Raw genomic sequence first — 22,113 nt, 5'->3', positions numbered from 1 at the left:
CCTTGACTCTGCATTCTACTGTCTGCTGGGGGCTCTAGGAAGCCCATGGATCCTGAGTAGTCTCAGTCCTACACTTCCCTGGCCTTATCGTCATCTATTCTCCTCATCTCACTCTTAATTTCAGTAGCTGTCAATACACGGGTCTCACATTGAGCCCTGGGAACCTCAGCTCCTGATCTCCCTGTAACCTCACCAAATTCTCTAAGTCCCAGCCTCTGCACCACCTCTGTTCTCAGTAGCAGAGATCCAGACACCAATCCTATGCAACACACAAGATTTCAGGACTGCTCTGTCCTGAAGCAATTACCCCCAGAGGGCCTTGAATGCTCAAGAAGAAAAAATACAGCCATGAAGATATGTACCTGATGGGCTCTGCCCAGTGAACGTGTCACAAATAGAAGGTAAACTCCTCTTCTCCATGTCCACAAAATGACAGTCTTCTGTGATGGAGCAATGGGCAATCATGAACTAAGAGACAAGGGAGAGAAAAAGCAAGAAAGAAGTCAGTTGGAGAAAAGAAGGAAGAAAGTAACAATTAGAGATGAGAAACCCAGACAGGTGATCAAAGGAGCTGTAGTGGTGATAATTAAAAATGAGATGAGGGAGAAAAGTCTTCCTCTAGTTAAAGTCAACTAATAGAAGCATGGCAAGTCAATGATCAGCTCAAGAGAAAATGGACACCCATTTAGCGCTGTATAGGGCTGACCACAGGAAAGTATTAGTAGATAAGTACAATACTCTTCCACATAGTATATAAAATATCAGAGAGTAGGATGACTGATATTTAGGGCTTAATAGATTTTTAGTTTCTCAAAGTATGGAAGGAGCAGTGCTCCATGATGCACTCACATAAATAAATTAGGGAAACTATATGGTGTTGTGAGTGAGTGGTTCTCAGTGAAAAGATAGAAATGTCCTTGTCTCCAACCCAGTGCTCTTTGAAAAGGCAAAAGAACTTTATGAGCAATGCAAATATGCAATGACTGATTCATGTGTATTTTTGGAGGAGTGTCTTTGGCATTTTAAAAAAGACCCTTGGTATTAAGAAGGCTAGATATAACATGAAAAATAGTCAGCAAATGACCATGCTGCAGTAGAATGTTGTGACATTTTAGGAGAGCTCATTTCTTAGAACAATCTCTTCTCTATGCACTTCTACAGAGCTGCTGGTACTGCTGAAATCAAGCCCCTCTGGGATTCAGTAGAAGAAGGACTATTTTTACACGTGCAAATTGAACAGACTCTCTGAAATAAAACTGCTGGGCTAGAAACTCCATTAATCCTACAACTTCCAAAACTAAAAACATCTTCACACGCTACTCACAGATTGCCTGACATTGTGTGGATGAATAAACAAATGCATTTGTTTTGTTTCGATATCCGGAGCAGTTCAGACATACATTTATAGCTTTAGGAAGAAAAACATTTCCAAGTCATTGGTTGTCCAGGATTATGAAGTTACTCGACCCACTCTGAGGCAGCAGGACCAGTTTGGGGAATATTTTTTCTACATTCCTATTAAAATGTATCTCATTGATTTGACTCATTGTTTTGTGAATCATTCAGAATATCAAATAATTCTAATAATAGCTAACATTTACTTAATGTCAGGCAGTTTTAAGCATTTTACAGATGTTTACTCATTGAATCCTCACTAGGGTGGTTTTACCTGGCAACATCAAGGTGAGTTCTTTAACTCTGACAACTAATTGGACTTTTGGCAGTCATGGCGTCTTGCTATGATGTTGCGAAATGAGGCAAAAGTGAGAAACTAAGCTCATCTGTCAAATCCGGAGAGCAGAACATATCCAGCCTTAAGCCTTGAAGAACCCATGAGGCTGAATAATTAAGACACTTGAAGATGACAAATGACTTCTACTGAATTTGGTCCTCTCGGGAAGAGTGATACTTACTCTAATGACTGTAATATTTATTTCAATGCAGGGTCTAGGCATGAAAAAATGAAACCGTAGGTATTTTAGTAACTAAATATGTATCCATGTTTTATTCCAACATATTATTTCTTTAAAATCTTTTATAAAATGTGTCTAAGAAGGCTTTTATAAAGAAAGTTCTGCCCAGAGCCAGTCATTTGTGAGGGTCTTATCCGACTAAGTATTGGTCTTACCCTACTAAGTATTCTTTGCCTGGATATGATATATTGCAATAAAAGAATTAATTCCTATTACACTGGGATTCTAATAAATCAATAGATTTGTAGCTAATTTGCCTTTTGGAGGGAGTGGGTGACATCCAGAACACTTTTTAAGAACCCCTATTTCTTAGGTATATTCTAGGAAACCACAGATGCAATCACCAAGAGTCTTCTCTCCTGAAACCGAAAAAAACACAGTTAATCTGGTACTGTCATCCTTGGATAGAGAAAACTTGTTCGTTGTTGCCTCAGTATCAGGGGAACCATGAACCCCACTCCTTCCTTCCTCGTGGTATTTACTTTTATGCCATATAACTTCTTAGCCCCATACGGGTTACATGCATCACAGCTTAAAGAATATCTTCCCATATGGCAGAAGTGATTGCCTTTAATTAAAAGTGTGTCTTAAAAGAACTATGCTTCCAGATTGGATTGAGGTCATCAATGACTTTTCTACTTTTTACATAACCCAAGGACACACTGCCAAATGTCTGCTGTTGCCACTCTTCTGAAAAGTGCATATTCTGAAGCACAGAGGGAAGGACAGAGTGGATGTAGCAGATTCACAGGATAATGAAAGGTGGTTAGCATTCACTACAAGTTGAATGGCAAGTCAATTATTTCCTTCAAAAGCATCCCGTATCATCCACTCAGGCCAGATTTATGGGGAGAAATATTTATAGCTAGCCCTCCAGACTGCTGACAACCGCACTGCATTTACAACTTTTCACAGTAGCCATTGAGAGGTTGGTGGTAAAAGAGCAAGAGCCTGCTGCCATCCCAGGACTGGGCTCTTCTGAGGGCTAGCTACCTGGGGCTATAGCTGCGCTCTGTCCGCATAAGGGACAGGCAGCGTCCGTGCTCCTGGGATTTTGTAGCAGCTCTTCTCACAACAGCGCCAGCCAGCCCTGTGACGGTCAGATGGAATGCATTTTTTTTAAATGCTCTAATCTATGAGAACGTAGTTGGATCGAAGATATTTTAAATGTATCCAATGAGAAATTGTTTAGTTTAATTTTTGTTCAAGATCAACCATAATTAAACGGTATAAAGTCACCTTCAGATAATTTATTTCTCTAAGCCCTTTTTAAATAAACTTCACAAGCAAAAAGCTTTCTCTTTCAAGTAAACCATGTAATGCCTTTGCTTTATCACAGATTGTACGAGATAGGAGCAAATTTTACTGGTGCAGCATAATATTAGAAAATCACAAGTAAAACAGGAGAGAAAAAATGTTTTCTTTCCTCTTTCCAACACCGTTAAGTCATAAAATAAGCTAAGGAAAGTACAGATATATAAAAACACAAGTTGCCTAAAACAGTGAATTTAACTTAGTAGATGTCTTTCTACAGTGCTCTAAAGTATTAACTTTTAGAAAAGTCATTTTTCATGGTTATCATTATAAGTGCTTAGAGTAGCAATATAGCACTTAATTGAAAAAATGTATGGTCTTCTTCTTAAGCAGACGAAGCTTAATATAGACATAATGAACCAAGGTCTGCATGGGATGAAATTAAAGTGGGTGATTCAAACAGAAACAGGTGTGCAGAGAAATGCGTTTTGATTTTTCTGCAGGTAGCAGTCTCTTGAAATGAAATTCCCTATTCCTGAAGCTCTGAATGTCTCTAAAACAAACTTGAGCAAAACTGTTCACTGCAGTACTGAGAAATAAAAAAGGAAATAACCCATCTGTAAGGAATACATTAGAGTTTATTCACACCTTGGAATACTATATGGTAGCTAAAATATGTCAGTATGGATAAATTTCAAAAACATAATGTCAAGTAAAAAAACCAAGAAAATTGAAAAGATATACATAGTGAATACTATATATAAAACACACAGCAAAAGTATGTATTGTTTGGGGATACCAACACAATTAGAAAAAGCATTAAAATATATATGGGAATGACACACTCCAACTTCTGAATAGTAATTAGCTCTCAGGTTCGGGGGGAATAAAATAGATGAAAAGATAGAATTTAGGTGTATCTATAAAAATTTATTTTGAGAGAGATCAGATGCAAATATGAGAAAAATGTTAAAATTTGTTAAATCTGGGAACAGACAAAAAATCTTATTTTTTGCTAGTTCGAATATTTTATTAAAAATTAAATAGAAAAAGAAATTAAATGTCTCCACATATATTTTATATAGGATTATATGATTATCTGGGTACACTGGATTATTAGGACTAGAATCAAGTTATATCTTGCTGTTAGTACATTAACCACTTAGTTATAATATTATAAAGTACACGTGTTCTCTCATTTCTCCATTTCCAACCGAGAGAATATAGTTCTCAGCTTTCTCTTATCATTGTCCCTGAAAAAAACTACTATCAAATGCAACTACCCTAGCTAAGGCCATTTGTGACGTTCTCAACCCCATCTAAAAAAATGAGGAGCAGGGCGCCTGGGTGGCTCAGTCGTTAAGCATCTGCCTTCAGCTCAGGTCATGATCCCAGGGTCCTGGGATCGAGTCCCACATCGGGCTCCCTGCTCGGCGGGGAGCCTGCTTCTCCCTCTCCCACTCCCCCTGCTTGTGTTCCCTCTCTCGCTATGTCTCTCTCTGTCAAAAAAAAAAAAAAAAAAAGTGAGGAGCAAATTCCTGGTGAATATCAGATTTCCCCAGTGCCTAAATCTTATTAGAATTCAATTTAGTAATTGTCAGCAAGAAACACCATGAATTGTACATACATGGTCTAAAATAAATTTTAGAAGATGCTTCACATTCAACCAGGAAGAAACCTAAATGTCACAAAAATATGATATATAACTATAGCATTTAATATAGGAAAATTCATAATTAAATTTATCTTAACAGAAGAATTTTCAGTGAATTAGCCATATATCAATGTAAACATTTATATTGGGGAGGTTGTAGCTTACTCAACAGAATGATCAACCATAACAATAGTGGGAAATTACATTCATGTATAGAGTGGCAAATGGTCATTATTATTCTGAGATGAAAGTATATTTTATGACAAGATCAAACATACATCCATGTGATATTAAAGGATACTATGTTAAAATTCACACATTTAAAATGGGAACAAATACTTGCCATTGTTTCACAGGATTTGCAGAAAAAATTATTCTGGGAAAACATTAAATCATGATTTGCCCATCACAGTAATTCTAAGACAAATCTGTTTCCAAAGACATGAAACAGTAGTACGAGTCATGACTTATGAAATAGAGTCTATGATCTTTGGAATTTGAACTTTGCTGGACAACCTGCAGGGAACAGGAAGATCAGGGGTGGGGGAAAATAGGATGGATTATCGTTTCATTTTTAGTTCTGAGTAAGAAAGATGTCGAAAAATTTAACATGAACCCATGAGCACCTAATTACATTACTTGAGCCTACAGGATATACTAAATGCTTGAAAGCTACACACGTATTATCTGCTGTCCATTTATTTATACCATTTTCAAAAACACTAATGGAATAAAGCTAGCTTAGAAACAAATGGAACAAACTATGTTCAGAGGCAGCCTTGTGGAGGTGTTAAATAGTGAAATTCCTCAGGAAACTCAACCATGTGTTCTGTGCCTTATCGGCTCTGCATAAATAATGCAGCCTGTCTGCCAAATTAAGAATCTCATAATAGGTTGTTCAGATGGTGTTATTAGCGAGAGACTTGGATTGGGCTGTGCTCTCCTGAAGGAAATGGGGAGATGACATTGGTGGATAAGGAAACTGCACATTAGTGGCAAGAACACAAAATTAAAAATGACAGAATAAGTGTGAGATAGGAAAGCAGGAGATGAAAGGATCTAGAGAGACAAAAAGGATTCTCTTAATTAAATGTGATTAGGCATCTGTTATTTTTTTTTTTAAAGGAAATCAGAGTAGCATTGGGACACATGTTTCTGACTTTTATGATTAAGCAGCTAGACTCTACTACCCCCTTCATGTTTTTTAAACTTTCATTTTTGGTGGATGAATACTAAAGTAGGTCTCAGACATGAGTAATTTCAGCCTAGAATAGCTATAAGAAATAGGGAATTTTGGAACAGAGTTTGTAAAGTCAGTTATTGGATCTTCTCCAAGAAATAACAGCATGTAGTTTTATAAAATGTTGATAGATTCCCCACGCAGAATTTTTTTTAAGAAAAATGCATAATCCGGGGCGCCTGGGTGGCTCAGTTGGTTAAGCAACTGCCTTCGGCTCAGGTCATGATCCTGGAGTCCCTGGATCGAGTCCCGCATCGGGCTTCCTGATCGGTAGGGAGTCTGCTTCGTCCTCTGACCCTATCCCCTCTCAGGTGTTCTCTCTCTCTCATTCTCTCTCTCTCAAATAAATAAATAAAATCTTTAAAAAAAAAAAAAGAAAAATGCATAATCCTTCATAGAGACAGGGTCCTTGCAGAATAAATCATTCTAAATAGCCTATTAATTAATGATCAAAACACAGAATACTATTTCAACCCACAGGGGACCCTCAGAGATTTTTTTTTTAATTACAGCACATGCCCCTGAAACAAATTAATACATTATATGTTAATAAAAAATTTAATAAAATAAAATTTAAAAAATAAAATAAAATAAAAAAAGAAAAGACATCTGCAAAAAGAAATAAATAAAAATTAAATTTTTGTAGTAGCAACTGCGTTTGGATACTATTAATGTTCTAATTCACTAGATTCCTCTCCAAGGGTTTGCTTTAAACCACTCAGGTTTCCTATACCATTGCCACTATAGAATATAATTCAAACAATGATTAGTGAACAGTTAATGTATACAAGACACTGCAATAGATGCAGGGATTAGAAATGAAAGTAAGTTTACAGCTCAGCCCTTGTTTTTAAGAAGCTTAACATCTAATAATGGATATTCAGGAAATGTGTGATCAGGGAAGACGTTATGGTGAAGGTAGAGTTTGAAGTGGACTTTGAAGGATTCTTCACATTTTAAGAGCCACGGCTGCAAGACAAAGAGTAAGTAAGTCTAAGAAGAATCAGCTATTTCAGGCCCAGCAAAACAACGGTTCCTACCCACCCACACACAAGGAGGAAACGTAATGCTAAAAATGAATTTATGGCTAAGAGATATATATGAATTAAACCAAGATACTTGAAATAATAACATGCAGCAATTTCTAAAATAAATTAGTGGTTCATCACCTGAGAACTTCAGACCCCTGGAGGGATCACTGAATTATTGCAAGTAATCCATAAATGGAATGTGAGCCCAAGCAATAGCATTAATAAATCATATCACCTGTAAATATAAACCACCATCTTTCAAAAGCCATTGTGAGTGATAAAGAATATATTCACTTAACAGCATTATTGCATTTTCTGTTACACTAAAAGAATACTGAAATTTCGTATCATTTCATTGTTTTATTCAGATTAAAGAAAATTATATCTACATCTCTCTAGATATAGATATGGACATAGATATAGATACGCATTATACTATATTGCCATTTTTTTAAGTAGGCTCCATGCCCAGTGTGGGGACCAAAGTGGGGCTTGAACTTACAACCCGGAGATCAAGACCTGAGCTGCAATCACGAGTCGGACACTTAACTGACTGAGCCACACAGGCACCCCACTATATTGCCATTTTTATCTGCATACTTAGTTGATATATTACGACTATATTTTATGTAAACAGATATCCAGCTTATAAATAATTTCAAAATATTAACTGCTATTTTGTTCTATTCTACACTTTAAGCACTTCCCTATTATTGAAAATTAAATTCTTCTAATATTTCACTATTATAAATGATGCCATTAAAAACATTTTTTCCATGGCTAAATACTATATACATCCTTACTTATTTTTTAGAATAAATTCCAACACATGAAATTGTTGAGTCAAAAAGTATATACTTTAAAAATTTTCAATATATATTGCCAAATTACCTTCCCAAAGATTCTTTCATTTCTATGTTCCTTCCACAGGCTATGAAACCACTAGTTTTCTTGCTAATAGGAAACAATATTATGTATTTAAAAGGCCAAGAAGTCAAAGTCATAGTCAAAAAGATTAGAAATTTCCAAGCTACAACTAAGGCATGTGCAGTTACACAGAAGGTCAAAACATACTTATGTCTGGGCATGTGTCTCACATCAGCAGACTGACTATAGCCAATGAGAATTGAGTACAGTGTTTCCTATCATCAACCACTCATAGGCTTTCCTAAGAGATATTCACTCTGTTGAAAGTCCTTTTCTTGGTAGCCTCAAAGAGTTACAACCCAAGCTGCACTGAAAAAAAGGAATCAATGCGGTATGAAATATCCTTGTCTCCCCATATGCAACATGTGAGAAAGAGGACTTTCCCTTCAAGATCTTGGTACTTCAACAGGAGCTATATCAACAAGAAGGGAATGAGAACAGTGAAAACATGGTCTCTGAGAATGTGGTCCAGAAAGAAGGGAGCAAGAGAATCAGAATTTTTGTTAGTTTGGGGAACTTAGCAAAAGTACCTTCTAAACACACATTCACTGTTTTCTGTGCATGGCAGGAAAAAAAATGATTTTTTGGATCTGATTACAGTGATTAAAAAATCCAAAAGTTTTACCTCTGATTTCTTTATGTGATGTCTTTCCATTTATAGAGGACTGGAAAATATCCTTTGAAAGAAAACAGAGGGCTCAGGAGCCTGTAAGATTAATATTTATTAATTACACTTTGAGGTCTCTGACTACCCATGCATTTCAATGATGTCCACTTATAAGAAATGTTCCTTCCAAGGAAGAGAAACGATGAGGTATGTAGGCAAAAGAGAAATGGAGATTTTAAAAACTTGAAGTCCTTCAGGATCCTTAGATTCTCTATTTAATTCTATATCTAGGTCCTCTTCCCTGACTGGGTGATTCTTTTTTCCCTCAGATATCAGGACATCCTCTTACCTTGACACTGCCTGTTGATTAGGGCTCTGGTTTACCCTACAAATTCACAATGTCTCATTCCTTCAGTATCTGTTGTTTTGTTCAACACTGGAGAGAGGAAACTAAGAATTCCAGGCAAGAATCCAAAGTCACTATTCAAATAAGCTTCCAAATACACTAACCGTGGAAAAGGGTTTGCTTTTCTGGACTACCGTTGAAATCAGGAGGGCAAGGGAATGGGACTGAGGCCCAAGGAAGAAGAGGCGAATTAGTTAAAATTCAGGGTGTGTTCTGTGGGCTTGAAAATAACAAAGAAGCTAAAGGGATTTATGGGAATTCAAAACAGAGTGAGATGTAGGAAAGAAAAATATCAATAAAACTTCTTAAAATGAAATAATGTAGACCGATGATAGAAGTTGCTGCCTTAAAATACTAGTTACCAATAAATATGAGCTGAAACATCAACACTCATCGATCAAAAGTTTTCCTGCAGAATGAAGCTGATGCCAAACTCTTGCATTACAGAGATGTTGACAACTGAGCTCTGTTGGGAAATTGGGAGGAAAAAACATACTGTTTTTTCCCTACAAAATTTAAGAAAAACAGCCAAGATTGCACAGAGAATTTCCACATGTCCTTTACACATTTTACCCTATTGTTAACATCTGACGTTCCCATAGTACATTTTTCAAATCTAAGACAACAACTTTGGCATATTGCAATGAACTAAACTTGATATTTTCTTCAGATTTCACTAGTTTCTTCCTAATATCCATTTCCTTTTCCAGGATCCCATCCAGGATACTACATTGCATTTAGTCATCATGTCTCCATCCTCTTGGCTGTGATGGTTTCTCAGAATTTCCTTGTCCTTGCTCACCCTGACAGTTTTGAGGAGCTTTTGGGGTTTTTATTTATTTTTGTTTTTGTTTTTCTGGATGTCCCTCATTGCTTTTGTTTGATGTTCTAATGGTTAGGCCAGGGTCAGGGTTTTTGTAAACAAAACCCACAGAGGTAAAGTACCATTTTCAGAACACCCACTTAATTTTTTTAAAGAAAAATTAATAGATTGCCCTCAAGGCTTTCGAAACATGTTTCCTGTGACTCCACCTTCTAATTAATTCAGTCTATCATAATAAAATGGCATCAGCAAGGCTGCCATGACCTTTTCCATCAAGAACTTCTAGAATCTCGCAGTTGTGACTTTTCCTCAGCAGTGATATTATCTCTCTCTTTCGAAAGAGAAATTTATTGATGCTATTCAGTGTATGAGTCCTAGCAGCTACAGGAGTATAACTGGAAGACATGCAAATTCGTAATGACTGGATGATTCAACAGATACCAGCCTGGTTGGCCTCCCAGCACCCATCCTCAGCCTTCTTTCACCTTGCCCACCTCCTACTTTAAAGTTAAAAACGCGGGCGCCTGGGTGGCTCAGTCGATTAAGCGACTGCCTTCGGCTCAGGTCATGATCCTGGAGTCCCGGGATCGAGTCCCGCATCGGGCTCCCTGCTCGGCAGGGCGCCTGCTTCTCCCTCTGACCCTCCCCCCTCTCATGTGCTCTCTCTCATTCTCTCTGTCTCAAATAAATAAATAAAATCTTTAAAAAATAAAATAAAATAAAAATAAATAATAAAAAAAAAAAGTTAAAAACGCCAGCTACTCACTTTCCCAGCTTCTTCTGCATGTGATCTAGGGCTCACCTAGAGATGAGAGCTAGTCTCTTGGGGTGTTCTGAGAACAAAACACTTCCTCCTTGATAAAGGGTGGGAGGCATGGCAGGAAAGCTCGTTTCTCACCTCTTCTGATGTGGATGTATGAAGATGAGATGCTTTCAGCCATGTTTCAGCAACAAGGCAAGAAGTCCAGGGATAAAAAGCCAAATGCTGAGAATGTAAGATTAGAGGATAGAAACAGCCTGACTTCTAGAAGACATCACTGAGCCACTGGGTCTGCTAAGGGAACTGTTGATAACCCTGCTGTTCATCAGTTTGCAGCTCAAAGTATCTTTACTGATACATATGACAATATCTGACATTTCTCAGGAGGGGATACGTTGGCGACCCATAGACATGTTTTGTTTGGCCTACATGCTGTTAAAAATGTAGTTACCCTCTCTTTAAAATCAGTTGATTTCACAGGAAAAAAGTTTCTCAGTTCCTTTGAAAAACCAGCAAACCTGGCAACCTGGCCCACGGGTCTACCAGCCAACAATCACCTGGAACTGGGTAGTGGCTGCCATTTATAGATGGAACCTGTGCTCTTCACTTCATTCACCACAGTCCCCACTTGTTCAGCTTCGTGCATTTACATTATGTCTGGACCCTGTGAACACCTGTGAAAAACTCTTAGTAGCTGAGTTTTATCTAACACAAGTATCCTTCTGGTTGCCCCTTTTAATTTTTTTTTTTTTCAGTTTTGCCTAAGAGGAGTGGTCCTTAATTTTGGAAAAATACACTCAATGAAAATCATAGAAATACAGCTCCAACATTACGTTGCAACCCCTTTGTGATACTGCATCTCCTCTTCTCCTCCTCTCCTCCCTACCCACTGACTTTCCACAGAGCTGCTGAGGAAAAATGAGTTGGTTCCAATTAACATATCCCAGGTGTTTTACTTAGCCTGGTAGCTACTCTAGTCAGTAATCAGGAAAAAGAGTTAAACCTTTCATGTATCCAAGTACCCTCCATAGAAACTCACCTAACTGTTCTAGACTTACCTCTTTGGATGGAGCCTAGCAAAGCTTTTATCAGTGCCATGTTTGGAGTTGGAGATTAAGGCTCCTAACTAAGGCAGTGCAATGCATGTCCCACTGAAACATGTTCCAATGCTGAATGCATACGCATGACCCATGAGTTACAGCTTTTCACTGGTGCATTTCCCACAGCTACAGAAAAATTGAGAGAGGAAATCTCTTTCCAGAAAAATGTACTGGGCCATCGATGACAATTGTATGATTGGAAGGGTAAATATGATAAGTCACTATAGATATTAGGCAACTCAAAAGGGAGAAGGCAAAAATTTTTTACTGCTTCTGTAGAAAACAAACAGGAGACTTGTCTGAGGAGAAATTTCTGAGACTTGCCTCAAGATTTCAGAACCACCATCTTTGGGGTCATCCCCTGCCCTTAGTAGAAGCCTTACTATAGCAAATCCAGGAGCAATACATACCTTTGTGCATCACCCACAGCAGTGACAAACACAATGCCACAGGAAACGTGGACAAGCAGGGAAAGCCAGAAGTCTGTTCCCCAACAAATACTCTGGGGGTGGCCGAACCTGAGGCATGTGACCCCCAGCCCTGTTCAAACATACAGTACCAGTCAGCTGAACATAGCCTCACATTCCCAGGCAGGGTTGTGAGCTCAGCTGTAGTTTAGAATACGTGTAACAGGTTTTTCTGATGAGAAATTTTTATCATTTCTAACCATCTGATGTTCAGGGCACTATAAGAAATCATCATCAGGGAAATCCAAATCGAAACCTCAATGAGCTACCACCTGACACCAGTCAGAATGGCTAAAATTAACAAGTCAGGAAATGACAGATGTTGGCGGGGATGTGGAGAAAGGGGAATCCTCCTACACTGTTGGTGGGAATGCAAGCTGGTGCAGCCACTCTGGAAAACAGTGTGGAGGTTCCTCAAAAAGTTGAAAATAGAGGGGTGCCTGGGTGGTTCAGTTGGTTAAGCGACTGCCTTCGGCTCAGGTCATGATCCTGGAGTCCCGGGATCGAGTCCCGCATCGGGCTCCCTGCTCGGCAGGGAACCTGCTTCTCCCTCTGACCCTCCCCCCTCTCATGCTCTCTCTCTCTCATTCTCTCTCTCAAATAAATAAATAAAATCTTTAAAAAAAAAAAAGTTGAAAATAGAGCTACCATATGATCCAGCAATTGCACTACTGGGTATTTACCCCAAAGATACAAATGTAGTGATCTGAAGGGGTACGTGCACCCCGATGTTTATAACAGCAATGTCCACAATAGCCAAACTATGGAGCCAAGATGTCCATTGACAGATGAATGGATAAAGAAGATGTGGTATATATATGCAATGGAATATTATGCAGCCATCAAAAGGAATGAAATTTTGCCATTTGCAATGACGTGGATGGAACTGGAGGGTATTATGCTGAGCAAAATAAGTCAATCAGAGAAAGACATGTATCATATGACCTCACTGATATGAGGAATTCTTAATCTCAGGAAACAAACTGAGGGTTGTTGGAGTGGTGGGAGTGGGAGGGATGGGGTGGCTGGGTGATAGACATTCGGGAGGGTATGTGCTATGGTGAGCACTGTGAATTGTGTAAGACTGTTGAATCACAGACCTGTACCTCTGAAACAAATAATACATTATATGTTAAAAAAAGAAGAAGAAGATAGTAGGAAGGGAAAAATGAAGGGGGAGAAATGGGAGGGGGAGACGAACCATGAGAGACTATGGACTCTGAGAAACAAACTGAGCATTCTAGAGGAGAGGGGGTTGGGGGGATGGTTTGGCCTGGTGATGGGTATTAAAGAGGGCACATACTGAATGGAGCAATGAATCATGGAACACTACATCAAAAACTAATGATGTAATGTATGGTGATTAACATAACATAATAATAAAAAAAACTAAAAAAAAAAGAAATAAGAATAGATACAGACAGGACTTTCACATAAAATGGTCTGTTCAGTGTAACTGTTCTTCATTATTTTTAACAATGACTCCCATGGAACAGGTTAGATAATTATTTTGTCTGAAGTGTCAGCATCCTATGTTTTCAAAAACCATTATTTAATTTTAATCTTTTTTTAACTACTAATATTTCAAAAATACATTTCCTATTTTTATTACAAATACTTTCATTACAGTATTTGCCTGGAAATCACGACATAAGGCAGGTTGCCCTGAAGGGGGTCATATGTTTCCATAAGAATAATGTCACAATGGGGAGGAGAATATGCCATTTAATAAATCACAGTAATAATGAAAAATTCAGAGTGATAAAAATCACAAAAATACAGCCCTATGCTCACGTTCATGATAAAATTGTACTTCCAGTCATATAAAATAGGCATAAAAATAAGATACAGTAGTTATATCTATATATATGACAATTATACAAAGGCCCTCAATGTATCTGTATCTGTATCTCCCCATGTATATGTAACTAAACAAATAAACCATATCATAAAACTGACCTAAAACTAATGTAATACTTACAGCAAATATTAATAATTTTGTTTGACTTCTTAGCATTTAGAAGAGATTTGAGAGAGATATAATTTGGTTAACGTAAATTCTCAAGCAATATCTCACAAAAGTTTAAATCAATACAATGCTTTCTCTTGAAAATTTTCCATTTAGTAAGCAAAAACATTCTCCATTCTTTTTTTTTTTTTTTAAAGATTTTATTTATTTATTTGACAGAGAGAGACACAGCGAGAGAGGGAACACAAGCAGGGGAAGTAGGAGAGGGAGAAGCAGGCTTCCGGCCTAGCAGGGAGCCTGATGTGGGGCTGGATCCCAGGACACTGGGATCATGACCTGAGCCGAAGGCAGACATTTAACGACTGAACCACCCAGGCGCCCCAACATTCTCCATTCTTTTTGACCTCATCACTTTCCTAAAGACTGCATAGATGTCCAGTTACTATATATTTTCCTTATTATATTTTGATGAAAATAACCTGTTCTTATCTCCTTGGTTTGGATTTTCAGAAGGCTTCCCAAAAAAATCTTTTAAAATCAATGGGTAAGCCCAACATTTAAAAATACATGCAAAAGGGGCACCTGGGTGGCTCAGTCATTAAGCCTTTAGCCCAGGTCATGATCCCAGAGTCCTGGGATCCGGCCCGGCGTTGGGCTCTCTGCTAGGCGGGAAGCCTGCTTCTCCCTCTCCCACTCGCCCTGCTTCTGTTCCCTCTCTCACTGTGTCTCTCTCTGTCAAATAAATGAATAAAATCTTTTAAAAAAATACACGCAAAAATAAATTAGTAATGTGAAAATTAATAAAGGGAAACCTCACTAAAATGGAGTTGTGATACCACAAGGGGGAGCATACTACTCAGTGCCAGTTACAGGAAAAATTGTGAATTACAGCCCCCAACAGAAGAATGTTCAACAGGGAAAGAATCAATTACAGGGCCCAACTGGAAAAGATGTACATTGTTTCATCTACAAGAAATTAACCACCCCTGCAACTCAGCCAGTGAGAACTGTCATCACCCTGAACTCTTGCTTTTCTCCAATGGACTTCCATTCAAAACACCCCCTGACGGCTTCCTCCTTCTCCATAAAATTACTTTCCTCTCTGTTGTTTGTTGGACTTGCCTATGGTTTTGTCTTAGCTTGCGTGTCCTGAATTGTAGTCTCTAATAGTGTTTGGTAGATCATTTTCCTGGTAAAATAACTGGCTGCTTTATCGATAGAAATGATTTTTATAAGCTCAACTTAAAAATTTTTACTTATTACAGATTCAATCAGTGAGATTTCTAGGTCTATTCAGTTGAACATAACAATGTGAAAACAGAAGCAGTTAATAATAGCTGTACTTTTATAACAACTTTAGCATCTAATTTGTTTCTGCGATATTTTTTTGGCTACACAGTATTTGGAAAATGCTAAAAAAAATTGGATGCAAATACCAATATTTAAAGTAATAGATTGTAATATCAGGATTTTAAAAATTGAACTTATTCAAAAACTTGAGGGAAAACTAGTTAGAATCTTTTTGCTAAAAGAAGAATGAATCAAACTTAAGCTATAATAACAATGTGTACTATATTAATCTATACATTGTGCATAATACTATACACACATACCCTGTATACAGTAAGGTATTTTTACTACATCGCATGTGAGCTTGCATACTGTAAACATCAGCCAAGCAGAGGTTGGTGTTTGTCCACCACTGAGTAGCACGTGCATGCTGTGTCAGTGTATTTTCTTCTGTAATTTTATAGGAATTACAGAGATAGAAAATGCCTTTATTAGTTATACCTAACGCCTAGCACAGAGCTAGATCATGATAGGCATGTTTGTTGAATGAAATGAATAAAATTATTTAAGGCTTTGGTGAGAGAGTTCTCAGCCCATTTCTTAAATTATTGATAATTCACTATACCAATTACCAAGTCATTATAAAGGACCAACATAAAGGCTAATAAAATATTTATTAGGTATAGTGAAACTACGAAGTGTAGACATATTTGTGTACATTTTGTTGTCTGTGTTTCACTGTGCAAAAACCACAAGTTAATACTCTTGCAGGTGGACACAAGTGGTGCCACTGGCCATCACCTCCTATGCAGCAAGTGATTTCAGTTGCAGTGTGTGAAGCGGCTCATGGAAGGAATATCTTGCCTTTCACTTATATTGTGGGTTAAATAGGATTTCGTGCTCTAGCCTGAAACACCAACATAAAAATATGTATTGAATAAATGTTTGATTATGGTTCTGTTGATGAATAACATATATGTGAAAATGTGATCATGAGATCCAAATAGTGGATTTATGTATTAATTTTCTTTAAGATTTTATTTATTTATTTGAGAGAGCGAGTATGAGCAGAAGGAGGGGCAGAGGGAGAGGGAGAAGGAGAAGCAGACTCCCCGCTGAGCAACGAGCCGGATATGGGGTTCGATCCCAGGACCTTGGGATCACGATCTGAGCCAAAGGCAGATGCCCAACTGACTGAGCCACCCAGGTGCCCCCACATTAATTTTTAAAATAAAGCCTATTTGTTACTTGAGAAATTCCCCTACTATCCTACATGTTGTATCTACTTTAAAACAATGCTCAACAGAGCTACATTATTTTAAATTTGTTTAAAGTTTTAAAATTTTACCATTAATAATTTTGGTTCTGGAATGATTTTAAAAAGTAATGGATGTTAATGAATGTTCATGGATTTAAAACATTTGTTAAGTGCAAGGAACTGCAGGAACACATTAAATGTTGCCTCATTTAAACATACAAATTACTTCAATATTATCGTCATTTTAAAAATCAGGCAACAGAGGTCCAGGGAAATGCAGTCATTTCTCTAAAGTCATAATGCCAGTTGAATGGGTAAGCCATGATTGCACCCTGGAGTGATCGCTCCAAGGTCCATGGTTCTTTCCCTTACACTTTGCATCTTACCCATGAGTGAAATACTAGTGCAAAAACAGATCATGAAATGAGAACACTGCGATCTTGGACCTAATGATGCCTCCTAGGTAATGTCTCCTCTGGAGGGTCTTGAAAAATGACTTGGAACTGGTAGACACTGCAGTAACTTAGACTCTGCAGCGAGGGTCTTCCGTGTTCTTTAATACTCTCGTCTGGACATGATGCCCTCTATTTGTTTTTCAAATCCTCTGAATTTTACTTATGTGATACTATAGTCATACATCTACCTTTCTTTGTTCTCCATTAGACTGTGAAAAATTTGAGGGCAGAAATGTTTTGTCTTTTATCTTGATATCACTGATGCTTTGCCCAATGCCTGTCAACCTATAATGCAATATCTGGTTGGTGCTTACTAACTCTTTGAAATGAATGAATAAAAAGGCAAGAAGCATTACCTTACTTCTAAGCCAGTCCTTGCCTAAATAAGTAAAATGCAGAAAACCTACTTCATTTACTATTTAGTATTTTAAAAGACACCAAATTTTTCCTGCTATTTCTACTTCTCCCTGTAGATTACTGATTCTCTTTTGCCTAAGGACTGCATGAAGATTAGTACAATAAGTTCCTTGGGAAAAAAAAATCTGTAAAACAAAGGTAAGTTTTTATGGTTCTTATTTTATGCAAAAAGGTATAGGTTATATATCCTAAGATTTTACTTTTAAAAAATACAGATGGTTCCTTACTTTGGGATTTTTTTAAAAAGCAACAATAACTAAAACAATTCAATTATTCTCAGGACAACACAAACATATTTTCCTTTCTTGCAATTTAAAACCATCACTACGTAATGCAATTACGCAGAAAAGAAATGTTTCTAGTAATATAAAGAGACATTCCTTCTATTCATTTCTGAACAAAACGGAAACTTTTTTTGCCAATACATTACTAATTAGTTTCTCAATATATGTGCCAGTAAAATTTTAAAAAAAAGCTAAAAATATAAAAACACTTTTGAACATAAAGCTACAAAAACACATTTCTATTTTAGATAGCTAGTTTTCTAGACTCTTCACCCATACTATTTATCTATCTCCCACCTATAAAATTTTCCTAATGGCTTCTTTTAGATTTTGTTAATTGCAAGATAAACAAATCCTCAATAGAAAGTGACCCCTGTCATTCTAAATTTTGTCCTAAAAAGGTGCTATTTAACTGAAAGAAAGGCAAATATTAAACCTACACTTTTCACATGTTACCCCCAGGAACGTGGGGACATTAAGATGCAAGGACTCCAACATCACCTACACAGCTTTTTATTTCTAGGTCTATGGAAGGAAATTTCAAAGAACAAACTCAAGTATAAATAATAAGGGAGCAATATTTAATTAAAATCAAATTTCTTAGGTCCTCATTTATGAATGCATCACTTATGGAATCAGTATTGGTCATTTTTATGATAGTCTTTGTGTCCCTTCATAATCTATTTCTAGTACAGCTGTGTGAGCGTTCCTTAGGCCAGCCATAAACCAACAGGTATACTCCAAGCTTATATTATTCTCATTGTCTGAAGGGCAACAGGATGTGAGTGGGGAAAGTACTGATCTCAAAAAAGTCAGCACATTTGGGTTCAACTCTGTGGTCTCTCATTACCTAGTTAGATGCCTTTGAACAAGTCACTTAAGCACTCTTGAACTCAGCTTTCTCATCTGTGAAATAATGGCATCAGGGCTGGTAAGTTTTGAGATCTGTTCTCAATGTAAAACTCAATCAAAATTTCAGAAAAAAAATTTACCTTTAAGATTCAGAGAATATTTGTATCTATAGGAGTTGATGGCTGTTAACCTATTATGGCCATCGTTTCACAACATATATAAGTCAGATTATTATGCTGTACACCTTAAACTTATGCAGTATGTTGATTATATCTCAGTAGAAAGGAGGGAAAAGATTCAGAAAATAATAAGTACATGCACAATAAGGGGATTATCTTTATGAATATCCGTTCTCATTCTGCACAGGCAACGAGTTGATTTAAAAGAAAGTTCTGGTTAATTAGATTCAAGTTTTAAAGTCATAAAAGCTAATGTTTGTAAAGATCATTGATATTATAGTCTTTTTTGTTATTTATTTTAAATATAAAGCCATTCATCCACTTACTAAACATCATTCCAGTGAATGGGCTTGTGATCATTCAGGCTACGACACCCAACGCTAGCACATGGCTCAGGTCTGTGATTTTGGTACAACCTCTCTTGATATTAGACAATGTTTTTAGAATTTTCATTGAGTCACCATAGCAGCTGGGCTAACATGGAAAACTACCTCTCCCATCTCAAGTACATATAAATACTAGTTCAACGTAATCATGCCCCCTATCTGTATATATTTAAACAAGATGTAAACTAATCAATGTATCTACATGCAAAGGAGTGACCGTGGACCCCTACCTCAGATCACATATAAAAATTCACTAAAAATACATCATATTCCTCAGTATAAGAGCTACAACTATTCAAATATTAGGAAAAACACAGGATTAAGTTCTTTATAACTTTGGATTAGGCAATGATTTCTTAGATACGACATCAAAAGCACAAGTAACAAATGAAAAAATAAATTGGACTTCATCAGTATTAAAACCTTTTGTGCTTCAAAGGATACCATCAAGGAAATGAAAAGATAACCCACACAATTGGAGAAATGTTTTCAAATCATATATCTAATAAAGATTTTTTATCCATAATATATAAAGAATTCCCAGCTCAACAATAGAAAGATAAATTATACAATTAAAGATGGGCAAATGATTTGTTTAGGCATTGCTCCAAGGAACATATAAAGATGGGCAATTAGCACATGAAATGATGCTCAATATCTTTCATCACTGGGGGAATGCAAATCAAAACCACAATGAGATACCACTTCACATACACACTAGGATGGTTATAAGCAAAAAGACACCACCAATAAGTACCGAATATTAAGAAATTAGAAACCTCACTCATTACTGATATGAATTTAAAATGATGCAGCCACTGTGCAAAACAGTTTGGTAATTACTCAAAATACTGAGCATAGATGTACCCATAATCAAACAGTTTCACACCTAGGTATATACCCAAGAGAAATGAAAACATATATCCACACAAAAACTTGTACACTAATGTTCATAGTAGCATTGTTCAAGACAGTCCAAAAGCGCAAATAATCCAAATGTTCATCAACTGAGGAATGGATAAATGAAATGTGGTATAGCCACACGATAAAATATTATTTGCAATAAAAAGACTGAAGTACTGATATAGGCTATGTAAGTTGGAGAACTGCTACATACACAATTTTTTTCTAATAATGGAAAAAAGTGAGAAAACCTTAAATGCTCGTCATGGTAATAAATAAGTTAGGGTAGATTCATTTAATAAATAATAGCCAATTTCTGAAATGAATCAATAAGACATATGAGAAATATTGGTACATTCAATACATATCTTGCATTTAATAAAACATGTTGCAGTTGCTTTGGCATTGATTCAGTTTTTAAAAACATATAATATGCTATATGTCTCAAAGATATATATGTCTGTATATAGCATATATATGTATATGTTTAAAATTTGTATTTATTTTCATCACAGAAAATGAAAAGTGAACCAGAAGGAGACACACAAAATTCTTGTAAAGGCAGGAGAATAACCCTGGAATGCAAGAATAAAATGGATTTCAACTCCTTACTGAAAATCTGTGTACATGTGACAAATATGGTCAAATGCTAACATTTTTTTAATTTACAAATTTATCGCCTTCTCTGATGGAGATAAATCAATGCAAATCATGCATTAAAGTCACAAAATGAACTACAGATGCCATTTTAAAATTTCAACACTTGAACAAGTAAAAGCCAGAAGGGCCTGGGGATTCATTTGGTATAGGACTAACTTTGAGGTATATAAATACTCATAGCTTTTTTCAAGTGTGTAATGAGTAAAAACCTAAGAAAATATGCCCAAATGATAGCAACCTCTTTTTATTTTAGCACAGGACTACATCAGACTCGATGGAGATGCAGACCTTTGATGCACATTAAATTCAACATGGTGATGCACTTCACTCTATGGAGGAAAATGCCATTATTATTATTATTATCATGTGTCCAGATGCTCCTGTATATGGCTCTTTCCTATTGCCCACCCACTCTGAGATCCTGGGACAATGGGAACCCATCAGCTTCTCAAATTTTGGGGCCAGGATTCTATGTAGGCAGTATAATGCCAAGGTGTGGCATCAGACAAAACACTTAATCTCTATCCCTTACTTTCCTTATCTATAAAAGGGGGATAATAACATTTAAGCCTAAAGTTATTATGAAACCTAATGAAATCATATATTTAAAGCACCTAATGCTTGACACATAGTGCACTCTAAATAAATATAGTTTTTTTGAAGGAATACTCACAAACCACAAATTGGGAATAAGCATTAGCTACAAATATGTGAAGGATTAAATTTTTACACTGTAAAGATTTATACTGAATGAGATTCCCCTCTCCTGTCTTATATATACAGAAAAATCAAGGGAATAAATGGGAAAATACACTGTATGTTAACTGGAATTTAAATAAAAACTTGAAAAGAATTAAAAAGATAGGATACATGCATGGCTAATGAATGTGAAAAATATTCAACCTTACATACTAGATACTTAGAACAAAGGTGTGAAAATTATAAAAACTGAATGTAATGCCATATTTAGGCACTCAAATTGACAAAAGTTTTGCGTTTATTTGTTTAAGTCATACTTACCTCAGATGTGATGAACCCAGCGTTTTTGGTAGAAGGCAGGAAAAAAGTTTATTCAGCTGTGTTAAGAGAATTTAAAATACTTACCAAAAACCTCAAAAAATTAAACTGATTAATTCCACTTTTAGAGATTTGTGCTAAGGAGATATTCAGAACTATGGATCAAAATATATACACAACAGTGTTTCCAGTTTTTCACTA

Source organism: Neomonachus schauinslandi, chromosome 9, assembly GCF_002201575.2.
Source record: "Neomonachus schauinslandi chromosome 9, ASM220157v2, whole genome shotgun sequence".
In the NCBI taxonomy this organism is placed as follows: domain Eukaryota; kingdom Metazoa; phylum Chordata; class Mammalia; order Carnivora; family Phocidae; genus Neomonachus; species Neomonachus schauinslandi.
Note: the sequence above shows the minus strand (reverse complement) of the source record.